At 40.9% G+C, this 13,557-nt stretch overlaps 1 protein-coding gene across 7 annotated transcripts in view; it reads right to left on the bottom strand.

Moving 5' to 3' along the window:
- The window catches only part of UBAP1 (ubiquitin associated protein 1), a 38,134-nt gene that overhangs the window by 18,639 nt on the left and 5,938 nt on the right, over window positions 1–13,557 (bottom strand). Inside the window, exons 1-3 of one of the 7 annotated variants that reach the window (XM_075526575.1) lie at window positions 3,672–4,796; window positions 1,589–1,722; window positions 1,222–1,478 (exon numbers count right to left, since the gene is read on the bottom strand). The exons of 2 other annotated variants lie outside the window; for them this stretch is intronic. The gene's annotated coding sequence lies outside the window, so the exon portion shown is untranslated. Of the gene's footprint in view, window positions 1–1,221; window positions 1,479–1,588; window positions 2,072–3,671; window positions 4,797–9,691; window positions 9,794–13,557 lie in introns of those variants that run through there. 4 more of the 7 variants (XM_075526576.1, XM_075526581.1, XM_075526577.1 and 1 more) reach the window with 4 other exon arrangements.

Below are 13,557 nucleotides of genomic sequence, written 5' to 3'. Positions count from 1 at the left end.
GATAGATAAGCAAACTTATTTTATAGGCTTGAGAATTGACTGAGCAGAGAAATAACAGCCCAGGGTCTGACAATCTAAATGGCAAAATGAAGAAGAAAAAGAAAAAAAGACAGCCAAGAAGCAGCCAGGTTGATCAGGAAGGCAGAGTTCCAGATCACAGCTCTCAGAAGCCACTGTCCCAGCCCCATGGAGACCATCCTGCCTCCCTTGGCATTAAGAATAGCCATTCCTACTGGAAATACCACACTGATCCTCTTCAGTTTAATCCCTGCTGCTCTAAAAAGGGAAACTATCAATTGGGTACGCAGTCAGTTAGCCAGCATGGCACTTGTCTAGACACACTGGGTAATGCATAGATAACAATACAGGTATACAATAAGTGGTACCATTAGGAAGATCTTTTTGGATACACACAAGAAAACAATGCTAACAAGAGTCCTCATCCACTGCCCACAGAATTTTACTAAAAACTTTTAAAATTTCAATGCAAATCCTACACAGCCAAGATGTTAAACACAGAAGTGCCTAGCCAGCTTTTAACACAGAGCAGGCCTGTCCTAAGAAAATGTTGTTTAAAATAGAATTAGCTGTCTGATTAGTTGTCAGCTAAAACCCTGCTCCAAGACGCTTATGGTGTGTTCAATAACATAACTGGTTCTTTTGCTAGATTAGAAGTACATCACAAGATCTCTCTCGAGTCACCAAAGCATAATTCTTCAGATAACTGAATCTGAAAGTCCTCCTTTGACATTATGCATGACAAGGAATCAGAATTGCCCTTTGTTTCTGAAGTCCTCCAGCTCATAGACTGAAGTGCCCAACAGCCATTCTTCAAAACATGAAGTTACCTGGTACACCCCCACCAGCAGCAGACAGCGCTCAAAGCACAACGTGGAGCAGATCTAACATTCACGCTTATCATTCCTCAATCAAAGTCTAACTCTTAGCCTCACTGTTTCCATTGCAGATCCCAACAGAAAATGTTAACTTAAAGGAAGGGCGTCATAAGGTGAGGATTGCACAGACAGCTTAGCTATTCCTCCTGGCAGCTGCTGGCATGACTGGGGTCAGGAAGAGCCAGTTTCAAGTACTTTAGGAAAGTACCTTTTGCTGTGCAAAGGTCCTTTTCAACATTATGTTGGAATCAACAGGCGAACCAACCCTACTGGCTAACAGGAATTCAACACATGGCTATAACCAAAGCTGTACGAAGATGATTACCTGGGTGCAACCAGACTTCATGAAACACAGTGAGCAGATGTGAGGCTATGGGGAAGTGAGTCATGCTGGGCAACTCCAGGCATTCCTTGTATATAAAAGCTGTGTGTCATTCTGCTCGATGTTTGTCAGGTTCTTCTCAGCACATCTCACCATCTCTCTCAACATAGGTATTACATCCCAAACTACTCCACTAAGACAGAGAATTGGTTTTGGCACTAGCTGGTAACTGCTTCTCAGAAGCAAACAAAACATTGAGGCTTCAAAGGCATAAGAAAAAGCAGGTGAAACAGTGCCGAGCCTGCCATCTTAGGAAGGCTGTCAAGGGAAAAGCCACAAAACCACTTGGTACAGTTGCATGTCAACTTACTAGAGCTGAATGGGCTTTACCGGTCCCAGTGCCACAGAGGAGGAGACCAGACTGCAGGCTACAGCACATGAAATAGGCTGCACCTTTCAGACCCAGATCACACTGTCAGACAAGCTGCTACATTGCTAGTTCCTCTGTATGAGAGTAGCAATTAAGACGTCAGCTTGATTTGTTATTATTGAAAAAGCCAGGCCACATGTGAAATCGTACAGCCTCCACATACCTCACCAGTCCTCTGTATGTCACCAGAGACTGTGACACACCACCTGCAAGTATGTACTATGGCTGCCCGTCATCCAGCACTATTAAAGCAGAGCTGAACTAGGGACAAGGCCTCTACACACTTCCTTTAATTTCTTCAAGTTCTTCTTTCTTCTAGTTACTATCTCAGACTGAAAAGCAAGTGCTTCTTTTCTATAGGATTTTAAAACTTCCGATGAGAGGAAGTAACCTCCTCGCTTTGGCAACTCAACTGAAAAGGAAGTTTTTTTTCCAACACAGCACCAGTTAGCTGCAGGCCCACAACAGTATTCTGTTGTTGCTGTCTACCTCATTCACCAGAAGCAGATTACTCCAGACTGTACCAACATACAGGACATTGAAAAGAAAATTCAAAGAGATCATTTTCAGAATAATTTATACCCCCTCTCCAGCAGGCTGTTGCAAGGACATACTGAGTTTACCATCTCATACACTGATCTTAGGTAACTGAACACTAAGTTACCGTGACACTATCAATTTGCTCCAGGGACATTAGAAGCACTGCGTATGAATCCTGCAGAACCAAAGATGTGCACATCTAGCAACCTGGGAGTTTTGCAGTAGTATATCAATCTGGAGCTGCAGAAAGCCTTGGATGTGTCCTCAGTGTCAAAATACCTCACATAAGCAGTAAGTATCTTGTGTTTGCTGGCAATCCTGTAGAAAAATCTAGTGCAGACGAGGCACCTTGTGCTAGTTTTGGCTGGGGTAGAGTTATTTTTCTTCACAGTAGCTAGTATGAGGCTATGTTTTGGATTTGTGCTGAAAACAGTGTTGATAACACAGGGATGTGTTAGTTACTGCTGAGCAGTGCTTACACAAGGTCAAGGCCTTTTCTGCTCTTCACCCCACCCCACCAGCGAGGAGGCTGGGGGTGCACAAGGAGTTGGGAGGGGACACAGCTGGGACAGCTGACCCCAGCTGACCAAAGGGCTATTCCATACCATATGGCGTCATGCTCAGCATAGAAAGCTGGGGGAAGAAGAAGAAAGGGGGGGACGTTTGGAGCAATGGTGTTTGTCTTCCCAAGTAACTGTTACACATGATGGAGCCCTGCTTTCCTGGAGATGGCTGAACACCTGCCTGCCCATGGGAAGGAGTGAATGAATTCCTTGTTTTGCTTTGCTTGCATGTGCGGCTTTTGCTTTCCCTATTAAACTGTCTTTATCTCAACCCATGAGTTTTCCCACTTTTACCTTTCTGATTCTCTCCCCCACCCCACTGTGGGGGAGTGAGCAAGCAGCTGTGTAGTGCTTAGGTGCTGGCTGGGGTTAAACCATGACACACCTGCATTAACTTCAAGGTACAGTGGGAAAAAGGATTCCTCTGCCATATGCAATACCTTATTTTAACTACAGAACTAGCTAAGGCACATCAGCAGCAAGCTAATAATGAAATGGACCATTTCCAGAGAGACAGTCACACTTTAGATTCAGGTAGCATTTGAGTTTATATCATACCAGCTCTTCGTGATGCACTGTGAGCATGCACTTAAGATACCATTACTGCAGAAGGCACTGTCAGCAAACAGAAGAATTGTTAAGCACTGCACACAGTAACACTAGAACAGGCTGCCAGCCACAGTTAGTCGCCTCCTTTCCAAAGGAGGTTTAATTAAAATAGTGTCTTGTGAGTAATCAGATTTCATAGGCCATCCAGGGACCACTTTTACAAGGATCCTGCTGTCACCCTGTCCTACTGGCTGGAAAAAAAGTATTTGCAGCCAGTTAGGTTACTGATGTTGCCACTATGCTTCTGGGCATTATCTGAACTGTACTTGCTTAGTCAAAGTCGTTACACTGTGCAGTAAAGGTTTGCTTACCTTTGTTACCACTCTTTTAGAAATGTAAAGGACTTACTCCCAAAGCCTTACTCCAAACCAGCTAATGGACAACTGAAGCCCTACCACTGTTGCCTTTGATCTTCAGACTCCAGAACAGGATGCTGAAGGGCATCTGTGGGAACGGTGCATGGGGGCACAAATTTTGGTCAGATGCTTTACTGCACATTTTAAATTGACAAAGAACATACCCTATACCGCATGTAAACTTTTTCAACACCTTTCCCGGGCTAGGGAAACAAGTGAGTTGCATAGTACTACAAGGTTTTCTTACAGCCGCCTACAAGCTCTCTTCTATAAATGTCAACTTCCTTAGCCCCATTCCCTCATTCTTGATTCTGGCTAACCCTCTGAAGAGAAGATCAGGGCTACAAGTGCCTAAAAGTCATAAGCAACTTTAACGTCAGCAGCCACTGAAGCAACCTGATGAGAGCTCTTCCCTTCCTGTCTGTATGTTCATTTTTCACCTAGTAACACTGAGGCAATAGGGCAACATTCTTAAAACCAGCCAGCCAGAGGAACACAGTATAGCAGAGACCAGGATGAGGGCAGAGGACCTCAAGAGTGATGACAGAAGGGGATGGGGGGACAGGGAAACAACCACAACAACAAAAAAACCAACACAAAGATGCAGAAACAGAGAAGTGACAAGACAAAACTGCTGACAGAAGCAACTGGCACAAAGAGAGAGATGACAAGCTGGAAAGGCTTGAAGGAACAGCAGAGAGATGACCAAGACAGTCCATCTGGCACGTCACCACTTAAACCTGAATTAGTACTTAGCTGTGCTGCCAGACAACAAGGAGAATGCACAGAGGCGTAACTTGGTGCACTCAAGCAATACCAAAGGGACAGTCTCATCAACAGATGAGAAAAAAAAATTACTACCAAGAGTGACTTATAGGGAGCTGCTAGGAAGTTGGGGTGTTTTTTAACTAGCATTTCTATGTTCCTTCTATCAGTGTTTTCCCTGAAGTTTATATCTACATTCCTTTTCTTCTGAAAGAGCCCTGACTGGTCAAGTTGGAAGCATCCTACCACTAATGGTACCTGGAACAGCCTTCTCAGAGATAACTCACGCCAATTTAACTATTTGTCAAGAAAAACAGGTCTCTTGTTCCTATATCCGTCATTTTTGTATACAAGTATATCTAGATTCCAGACCACATGAATTCTCTGAAGTAACTCCCACCTAAGATTCAGCTAAATGAGAAATATACTTATTATCAGAGGAAACCAAAATACCTCAAGTTATCAACCATAATCAAATCAGCACATCTATGATTTTCAGAGAAGAGGGGCCTGATCTTGCAACTTCCATTTTGCCTGCTAATACACAGTGTGTAGTCCAAGTACACAGAACTGAGGATGCATCCATTCACTCTGAAAACCACAAAAGACAAAAAACTTCAAAAGAAAATATCATTTTTCTCCCTATATTACATTCATGAACTACTACTGATTTTACACTGAGAAACAGTGAAAAGCAGTTTGATTCAAGTGATTGATTTCTAATATATCACAGGTATTCCAGATTCAGACAGTAGTTTAAGTTTTCACTGTAACTACTTGTTTCAGTGCAAGTGAAAGGCTATAACCAACATCAGGATTCTATATATAGCCTCATACAACAAAAACAGAAATAGACAGTGGCTGTTCCTAAGATAAAACAAAAGTTAAGATTCTTATATCAAAGCTTCCCACCTATGTAAGTGTTCAATCATTGCTATGCAATTGATATCTCTTACGTAGACTGACAGTAAAAAGCTGATAACAGAAGTTTACTACAGTACAAAACAGATTCCGGTTCCATTTACTGAAGTTTCCAAATAGATGACATTACCCCAAAATCTGTGGCAAATGCTTCTGCTTTGTACCTCTAACAGTTCTGCAAACAATGAGCACAGTCAGCTGCATGGAGGTACTCCCCTTCCATTAAGCACGATCATGTTGAGCCACTGATAGCAGCTCTTTGGATAAAGTTGTTGTAAAACTAGATTTGATATGTTGCAACTGCATCCCCTGGGGGGGGAGGGAGGCGGGGAGAAAAAGCACCACTTTCACTAGTCTTAACAGAAAAAAAAGTTTTAAGTATATCTACAGTAATTCCTTTTAAGTGCTGCTGCAATCCAGGAGATAAAGTACATTAAGGTTCTTGGTCTATTTTAAGACCAACAAGAACAAACCAGACCCTCCTTGAAGCAAATACAGGTATGGAGTTTCTACTCAATTTTCAGTGGCCACTGGTTAAAACAAATCTAGTGACATGTCTTCATCTCATGGGATGTAAGTACAAGTGGTCACCCCACATTTAATTAAATACAGAGTAGGGATGACACTGACAACAACGGGTGGAAGGACGAAGGGATGAAATATCGCTGCTTCATACACATCCCATGGATCAACAATCCAAGCAACCGTGGCAAGAGATCTACATTTTGAAGGACAGTGTATAACATCAAACTAATTTAGTTTGTTATTTCTGGTGCAATGATTGAGGGGCAGAGGGACAGGAACCAATAAAATGGCACTTTTAAAAGCATTTCCAGAATACGTGAGTAGGAAGGACAGGGAAAAAAAAGAGCCCCTGAAGAGTAGGTCGGTGTGCAGATCACGTTATTGCATTACGAGACAACACTCTTTAGCAATGGCAATAACACCCATTATGAGGCTTTACATGCAGATGTTGGATAGCATCTTCCTAGCAGCGACAAACATTAGGAGAAATTGATTCTTCAAATTGTGCCATTGCTTAGTGTGACATAGTGGGCAATTATACCTTCTCCTTCAGTACACATCAATCGACGTGAAGTTAAAGCAGAAGACAGCTCTTCCACACGCTCTCAGAGAAGCACGGCATCTCTCGCTCTGTTGTTCCGTATGGATTCACTGCATTAATATTAGACACCCCTAGTTACACAGCTATCCTCATGTCATGTCCCACTTCGTTCATTAAAGACACCACACTTGTTAAAAGCACATAATATTTGAGCTGGTTAAGGATTTAAGGCTCTTAACTGATAACAGACAGCTCTATTCCTCCTTTAAGATCCTGACTGTGTATTCGGGACATAAGGTAATTTGCCATATATTTCACCCAGAAATAAGGGAAAACCCTACAATGGCTGAGGAAATGCAGGACACTAATGCACCAGTTTTTCAATCACTTATCAGCCATACAAGTTTCCAATGAAGTTGAAGCTTATACACCACACAAGACTCTAGAACTACAAGTTTCACAGGCAAGAGTATAACAAAACTGAAAATTATTTACAGACAGCCTTGTGATCAAGGCCGATCAGTGCAAGCTTTTCCTTTGGCCAGAGACTGATGTGCCAAACAAGAGTATAGAAGATGTACCTATTCTAAATTCACATTTAACTGTTGCAGCAAATGGACAACCTTTTGAAATGGACTCTATCCAAAAAAAAGAGAGTCCTGTCACAAAAGAAAACCATCTGCAACTAACATCTAAGGCTGGCCTGACTTCCAAGCTCAGCAAACAAGGGGATAGCCCAAGTTCTGTCAAGTCTGAGAGCAGATGTGGATTTTAGAGTGTAGTTCCTACTAGTGATTGTTACCCAAGTTATTTAAAGATCATCTAAACAGAAAACCAGAGGAAAAAAAAATATATGGGTTTACATCTTTTTTTTTTGCTTCTTGAGATCAGATTCACTAATCTAGAAGCTACATCACCAAGAAAAGGGTGGTAAACTAGAAATAGAAGGACCATCTTCCCCTCCTTGAGATACAACAGAAACAAGACTGACACTTGCATGATAAACCATAGCAGAAAATATAAATATGCTGTGCAACTCTTACATTCTAGGAAAAAACTGAGAAAAGATGATCCAGCACTCGTACCACCAATGAGGGCTACAATAATCTCACAATGCAGTAATGAAACAAGTCCCAAATTTTATAAGAGCACCTGCATTTAAGTACTAACTTCCTATATCTAAAGTTTGGATAGCAAGTACCTACCACTTCTGAGAGCTTAAAATAGTGAGATGGAAAGAATCTAGTAACTATTAATATATTTAGCTACTTCAGCTTAATTAGGACAAGACTTCATACTACTATGAATGAGTCAAATCTTTAACAGTAATCATAGTACTAGCCAGAGCCAGGTATGTGCATTAACTTTTCTAGTTAATCCTAGCACTTTCGAAGAAAGCTAATATTTCAATACAACCCTTCTCAAATGAGAGAGATTGCTAGCTAAAGTTGCTAGCTCCAACAACAGAATAGCCCACTTATTCTGTTCTTTCAGTAAAGACGTATGAAAAAACAGTGGAATATCCAGCACATTTAAAATGTATGTCTGGAACCCAGAGCAGCATAAGTAATTAAAACGCTGCTCTATTTGTTGCAGTGATACTTCAATACGCAACAAGCTGACTCTGAAGTACTTGGATATTATTAATACTTCAGACTTGTCCCAGTTATGAATGAGGACAGCTAGACAAACGTTCCCAAAATGCTGCCAACATAAAGTAAAACAGCTTTTGCCATTAATCAGAACACCCCCCATTTAATCAAAAAATAACAGAATCTGTGCAGTTTCAAGCTTTTTTCTTCTTATGCTCTTTGACCAAGAGAGGTGTACAGATAGCTGATCTGTATTATCCAGAAACAAGTTCAACTCTGTTGGCAATACCAGGATCTACTCCCAATACTGATACAAGAACTCAAGTTATTTTATTGCAGAAAGCAATTTGTATTCTTTTGATAAATAGTAATTAACTGGATTTTAATGCATTTAAACACACTACAGCAATTAACGACTCTACTTAAAAAAAACATTCCAAAGAAAGTTATACAACTGTCACCTTTTCCCTGTTAAAGCTCAGAAGAGAAATGGTACTATTTATGGTTAGTTATGTTTTTGGTTAGAAATTTGGTGAAATACGAATGCTGATGGAATTACTTTAACAAAGCAGACAACACCTAGCAAGAAATCAAGTTGGACAAAAGTTTTAGAATGGAAAAATAAAATCTGCCAGCAGGTCAGACATCACTTGCCATTTCATACATTTGAACTCAGCCAAAATACGTCTACTGCACTTGTATAAGAATAATGGGACCAGTGTTAGACTACTATAGATTCATCAATTTTTCCTCGTATACTAGGGTCACATGTGCTACCCACTCTCAGCACACATTTAATATTTTCCCAGCAAAACTCAGTATGGTACTAACAGAAAATACAGCCTGTAAATTTAACTATTCCACCTACAAACAACTCTTACCTGCCCTGCAGCAAGCAGGCCAAAAACTTGAACTCGGCATGGGAGTCAGTGCTTCAAATCCTGATTGTACCCTCAGTCCAAGCAGTTTAAATACACATAAGGCCACCAACAGCCTTCTCCCACTCCCTGCAGGATCTCTCCCATAGTGTGATTAAAACTGCTGAACTTTTCCAGCCATCTGATGTCCCTGTTTTCCACTTACATTCCTCCTTTCTCTCAATTAAGAGAGTCACATTCTGAGAATGCAAGTTCCCTGCAAATTCACTTAATTTAGAACCCAAATGGAATTGTTTGGGTTGGAAGGGACCTTCAAAGATCATCTGGTCCAACCCCCTGCCACAGGCAGGGACATCTTTCACTAGATCAGGTTGCTCCAAGTCCCATCCAACCTGGCTTAGAACACTTCCAAAGACGGGGCATCCAGAACTTCTCTGAGCAACCCCGGTGTCTCACCACCCTCACTCTAAAAAAAATTTCTTCCTTATGTCCAATCTAAATCTACCCTCTTTCAGTTTTACCTCTCAGTGTTGCTTGTTTTCCAGGAAACACCCCTATTCACCGTAAGTTACTCTTTCACCATATAAACACTTTGAGACACATGAAAGCAGAAGTTCTAAAAACTTCCTACTACCGAAGCACCTAAGAGCTGATCACAGCATACCCGGAAAGTGCGTTCACCAAAACGCTTTTCTGTGAAGTGACAACATAAAATTCACACCATTTCAAACCTTCCTGATTTTCAAAACATACCTCATACGCTTGGTTTGCCTTTGCCTTGACAGCGCTAATGTGAGAAATGTGAATTCCACCTTAGGTGCTACAGATGTGATGTTTTGCACACAGTTACTTGACTTGTTTGTTTGTTTGTTTTTATGCATCTTCTTCCACCCATCAACATGCCACCAGTAGTTTCAGCTTTCAATGGTAGCTCATTTTGTCCTCAATTCATGTGTCACCCCTACTAAGCGAACAGGTATCTGTCTTCATCCAACCATTCTTACCAAGATTGAGACAAGAAAATAAGCATATACCAAAATACACGTCTGAAAAGATCCCAGGTTTTGCTGCACTGAAGGATAAAACTAACAGACAAGGAAAAAACCCCTCATCACTGTTCAAGGTGAACACTCACTGCAGCTGTTTTCACATGTTCGCTGAGCTGAGGTCTCAGCAAGGACACGCTCCTTCCCAGACTAACTCAACAGAACAAGGGAATCAAATTGAAATAGAAAAAAGTAAATCAAGCAAATAAAAATATGGTCCCATTGCAGTAATGCCTAAATAAGAACCAATCTTGTTTCATCACCAGATAAAGTATCAGTTAAGCCTGCTTTCATGTTTTTCCACCCACTCCAAACAGGACTGAATGACTACATGAAAAAGATGACCTAGATGGGAAATACTACCAGTAGTCAACATCAAATTAAATTCCAGTACCAGAAGCCATATTTTAAATAAGCAAGTTCCACTTGTTTTAATTAAACATGGAACTGGAGCATAAAGAGCAGGAAATGGTTTTAAAGTGAATACTCACACGTTAATGATTTCTTGAAAAGGCTTGTTAACTTTAGGGAAGACCAGAACTGGTAGCAAAGATTAAGTCCTGCTCTTTAAAAACACACAGCAACAGAAGTATCATTACCAGCTATCAAAAAAAAAAAATACTCTGACATATGAAAACAGCAGCAGACACCTGAACAGGCTCAGCAAACTGGTGGTACCCACACCGAGTACACTTCTGGAATTTAATTCATTGGGAACACAGGAAGTTAAGTTGTCTTGAGCAAACTTGTCTAGCGTAGAAAAGTAGGAATTTATCTTTGAGAGAGAAGTCAAACTGAGGTTGCCCTGAGCTACAGCGGATATATTACAAAAACAGAATATGATAAGTAAATGAGCCGCTTGCTGTGTTGAATATTAGAAAACTTCAGTGGTCTACACCACCTGAAGGCAGCACACTCCAGTCTGGAGCAGAAACATCTTCCTTGCAATCTCTTGATTTTGCAGTTCTCAAACAGCAAAGGCCCCTCTATTTAGGACTGCTTAAATAGAAATATGGTTCAGCCTGTAGTCCAACAATAGACTGAAAAGTTCAAGAATGGAAGCCACAAGCAACAGGGAAAAAACAGAGTCAGTACATCTGTTAAACAAGGTTCATTCAATGTGTGCAACTGCCACAGCTGAGGTTACTAGCAGTGAAGATTACACAAACAAGCAGACAATCCTCAGCCTCTGAGAAGGAAAGCAGAGCAACCACCCAATCCCTGAGACGTAACTTTCAAGGATGCTCCAGTTGCTACACTCACCTTTACATACTGCTGCAGAAAGCCTTGCCGTATCACAGGTGTCACTCCTCCCTCCCTGCTATGCAGCAGTCACCAGCTATATTCAGACAAAATACTAACCAGCTACTTTCAGACAAGATACTCAGTAGATTGTTAAGCATCATAAAATAATCTCTACACCCACCTACCTTAATTCCAATTGTTTCCATATAAAATAAGTTTCAAGATTTACATTTCCTCACTTAAAAAAAACTGAAGAGGTCTGCCTTCTCTGTGTAAGACAACAATTCAATTTGCCCTCCCAGCATGGCAATCCTACACTTGTAGTTAATGTTTGGAGCAGATGAGTTTAAGGACTAGTGTAGACTGGAAGCCTGCACTTCACTACAAACACAGAACTATTTTTCTATCATGAATGTACAAAGCAAAATCCAGAAACTCACAAGGTACTGGGAGTGACAGACACACACAGAAATTACAAGCCTTCCAGTGATAACAGCATATGAAGACTGAACTAGAGTTTCATGCTCAAGTGGAATGGAAAAGAAACTATAGCCACAGAAAGACACTGCTTTCAGATGAAATCTAGAAGGCTACAGGATATTCATACGGCCAGGAACTGAACACCTTTACACCCACTTCATTCATTCATTACCTTTCCCCTGAGCGGAAAGTAGTTTTGCCAAAACTCCCTTATACACTCAGCACCACCTAGTCCTTGCATGAGACTTCAAAATAGCTGTCAAGGCACTTAACCAGTGCTAAAACTATCCCTCTTTTGCAGGTGTGAGGAACAGGGCACAAAGCTGAAGCAGTTTGCCCACAGTCATCCAGCTCTGCCAGAAACAAAGCCAGAACAGAATTTGTATTTCCTGAATCCCAAATCCACAGCTACCCCAGGAATCTCTCAAGTTTGGACCAATATCTTTGTTCCCCCAGTTTTGCCTATCAAATCACTCCTATTCAGCTTTTCATCTTACTATAAAAGCCTTAAGGATATTCTTCAGATTGGTAATATGCAATTGGATTTAGTCCAAACTTTATTTCTAGGTTACTACTTCAAATGCATTTAAGTCTGCAATTTTGTTATACACTTGTATGTCCAGTCTCGCTCAGTGGTATAAACTTTTTTCCTGCGTATTAGAAATTTATTCAGCAGCTACAGTAATGAATGCAGCCCCTGAAACACTTAAAGCAATGAATAACTAAACAGAAACAGCTCATTTTATGTGCAAAAGCAGCCTTCAGAGACACATTAGCTTCATTTCCTCAGGACATTTTGACAGATCTGACTCAGCTTCAGCAATCTAGCCTTACCTCTATTTTATAACTAGATCAGAGTAGGTTGCTAGATGAGACTTCCCCATGACCATCCAACAGTCATACCCACAGCTTTTTCCCCTCCAAACGTCTAACAGACTGGCAAGAATATGGGACTGCTAACAGTACAGAGATCTATCTCAGTGGACCATCATTACTGTGACAAAGCAGCAAGATTTTTTTTTTCCCCAAAGAAGGAAAGTGGAAAGACTATAGGTGGACCATTCCTCAACTGAGATATCAGATTTTCTCCTGTAACCTGAGAATCAGTCCCAGCCTGTCTCTTTTATAAACCATGTCTGATTCAACCCAGCTTACTTTAGCAAATAAATCCAGTGCTGCCTAACGATAGAACAGGAGCATCATATTTACATTCCTGCAGTAACAGCAAATTACAGGAGAACTACACCTTGAAGGTTTGTAATAAAATAGATACACAACTTCTCTCTTTCCCTTCACATTGGGAGAGAAGACCTTTAAATTACTCCATAGAATCAATTTATCCAGAGTATACCTAGATCCCTGCACTAAATATTGGTGTATTTCAAGCGTTCATCTCCTTGGGAGAGGGGAAAGAAGGCAGAGAGGTAGAAGGCAGAACTTCTTCATCAGTCCAATATCATAACACATACAGAGCATTCCAAGAGACACGCAGACCTTCAGAGGTGCATACTACTTGCACATGCTGTATGGAAGCTCAGATATGAAAAGGATGATATTATCATGTTACACAAACAGATACGACAGCCTTTTTGTCAACCAAATGTGTATTTCTAGAGTCCATCCCCCATCTCCAAAAGCAGCTTAGACCACCTAGCCATTCATGCCACATTCAACTTCTTCACCTTTGTCTACCTTCATTTATCTTGCATCTCATAATATGCTTGTGGATTCTTTAATCTGTATTTATTAAGGCCTTTCCAGTTGAAGATCTTAATGTAGAAGACATTACAGAACATAACAGTATTACACTTATGTCCACACTTGAATTTGCTAGCTTTCCCTTTGCAT

The sequence above is a fragment of the Mycteria americana genome, chromosome Z (assembly GCF_035582795.1).
Source record: "Mycteria americana isolate JAX WOST 10 ecotype Jacksonville Zoo and Gardens chromosome Z, USCA_MyAme_1.0, whole genome shotgun sequence".
In the NCBI taxonomy this organism is placed as follows: domain Eukaryota; kingdom Metazoa; phylum Chordata; class Aves; order Ciconiiformes; family Ciconiidae; genus Mycteria; species Mycteria americana.
This window is presented reverse-complemented; position numbering and strand designations above follow the sequence as displayed.